The sequence below is a fragment of the Octodon degus genome, unplaced genomic scaffold (genome assembly GCF_000260255.1).
Source record: "Octodon degus isolate 3935 unplaced genomic scaffold, OctDeg1.0 scaffold00054, whole genome shotgun sequence".
Lineage (NCBI taxonomy): Eukaryota > Metazoa > Chordata > Mammalia > Rodentia > Octodontidae > Octodon > Octodon degus.
Genome location: NW_004524630.1, coordinates 4,239,270 through 4,241,569, shown reverse-complemented (window position 1 = coordinate 4,241,569; position 2,300 = coordinate 4,239,270). Strand labels below are relative to the sequence as shown.

Here is a 2,300-nt window from a genome sequence, read left to right as displayed (position 1 = left end):
TCAAAAGAAGAAATAAAAATAGATAGGTAACACAATTAAAAGGAAAGTAAGAATTTAAGGATTAAACAATGAAGAGATGGCAAGGAAAAAAGCTAGGAAACATGACAAGAGCAAAGCCATTCATGTAATAAAAAGTTAAGAGTTCAGCCCAGGGCAGTATGTGAAACCTCACAATGTGGGAACAAAATCTCACTTTAAGTTCCTCTAGGGACCTTGTGTTCTCTCTTGGATGATGTGTTTTAAGAGAAATTAACAACCTGGAGAAAGACAATAAGCAGGGAAGGGTCTGAAATTATTTAAGGAGCCAAGAATATGAATTCAATATAATTCAGAAGCTAAAGAATTCTTTTAACAGTTTTTAAAATTAAGTATATTGTGATCATTGGTTGCTAAATTAGTGGAATTATCTCTCAGGAATGAACAGGCCTGACCCGTCTAATGTGTTATCTCACCTAAAGGTGATTTCAGTTGAATTTTTAGACTTTTGGAGTCTAAAGCAAAAATCTTGCAAAGTGACCGTGATGGCCCTTCTCTCCTGTGAGGGCCGTGAAAGGCAGGCAGGAAGCAGCCTCACCCAGGGCTGGCGGAGGAGCTCTCCAGCTCGGCGTTTGTTGGCAGGGCCACTGCCTGACTTCAAAGGGACTGGAAGGGCGGCGCCCCGCCGTTGGCCTTGGAATGCAGACGCTTGGCCCTCGGGCAGGCTCGGCCCTGTGGGAAGTCCCGGTTCCTGCTCCTCTGACCTGGTAGGAAGCTCTTGCCCGGTGCTGACCCTCCTCCCAGCACTGTGAGTCCGGGAGGGAGACAGGCAGGCGTGCGCTGCTGTTCTAGACTGGAGGGGCTGTGTGAGGCGCGGGGAGACGCCTGGAGCTCCCTGGAAAGGTGGCTGCCTCGGCGTCCACCAAGGCTGGCATCTGCGCGGCTGCTGGGCCAGGCCCTTTGTTGGGGCGGGCAGCGGCAGCTCTGCCGGAGCTGATTTAATTCAGGACTAAATAGAGAGAAGAGTGAAGGGACACTCACAGGTTACTAAACTGGGAAGTCTGGGAACAAAAGAGGGCCACGGAAGTAAAGTGGACAAAGCAATGCTCTGTGAGGGTTGGAGTAAAGGGCTGCTGCTGCTGCTGCTCCAGTTTATTTTTGGTGGTGCATATTAATTTTAAAAAATCTTAGGTTTCAATGAGATATTTTCACACGTGCACAGAACGTATTTTGGCCATGTCCTTCCTCCGTGCCTCTCCCTGAACCACTGCCCTGTTCCCTCTCACCTATTTAATAATAGCAGAGGATGAGCATTTCCAGATTACAGCTACCTCCTGCTGTGAAGAGGTTAGAATCTCCAGATCTTGCTGGCCCACCACCTGTACTGAATGTTAAGTCCAGCAACTTGGTCACATTCGAGAATCGAGGAGGCTCTTCTAGGGATGCTGAACCCGATGTGGTCTGGGATGTCCTACTAACGCATTCCTAATCTCTTCACACCTCAGATTCTGAGTTTAACTTTCAGAATATAATGAATGCATTTATTTTTAGTGGTTCTTTCAGTAAACTTAAACAGGGTAATGAGTACTGTTTAGTAGCCGACCCAGTCCGGTCCACAGTGGCTATGCAACGACACTGTCACGATTATTATTGTGTGCAGTGTTGGTGAGCAAACCCGGGGTGTACGGCGCGTTGTTCTAGACGGGAGGGGGCTCTGTGGTGGGTGTAGGGCGTGCGTAGCAAGCACGCTGGCACTCAGGACACCAGCTTGCAGTAATAATGTTGGATGAAAGACAAACAGTCTGACCTAACTGCTCACTCTGCAGACACGGTGACCAAGGTGGAAGGAACCGCAGGAGGACTGGACCTGCCTAGCCGTGCGACTGGCCAGCGTTCATTTTTCCCCTGCACCATCCTGCCCCCTGCTGCTTGACTGGCCAAGACATGGTGTTTTAAAGGCAGCAGTTCTTCCAGATAGCTCTGCTTCTCTGCAGTTGATGTCCGCAAGGTCACACTTCGTTTTTAGTGAATTCTGCTACCCAAAAAAGATTCTCGACAGTGAGGGAAAAACCAAACAGATTCTATTCTTGTTCTTTCTAACGTTAAAACTGACACAAGACCCACATGGCTCAATAGCTAACAACCAGACTGTTAAATTTAAAAATGGGTGAAGGACTTGAACAGATGTTTCTTCAAAGAAGTGACAGGGATGGCCAGTGGTATCCCGAGAGGTGCGGAGCCTCAGTCATCAGAAAGGTGCAGAGCCACACTCAGGTGGCTATTTTAAAGAAACAAAAGATGACAAGTGTTAGAAAAGATATGGG

At 47.9% G+C, this 2,300-nt stretch overlaps 1 long non-coding RNA gene across 1 annotated transcript; it reads left to right on the top strand.

Moving 5' to 3' along the window:
- Nucleotides 1-723: 723 nt before the first annotated feature.
- Nucleotides 724-1,985, top strand: LOC111817295. The gene is made up of 2 exons (XR_002821539.1): nt 724-784; nt 1,803-1,985. It is a non-coding gene; the product is annotated as an uncharacterized LOC111817295 (long non-coding RNA).
- The last annotated feature ends 315 nt before the right edge of the window (nt 1,986-2,300 follow it).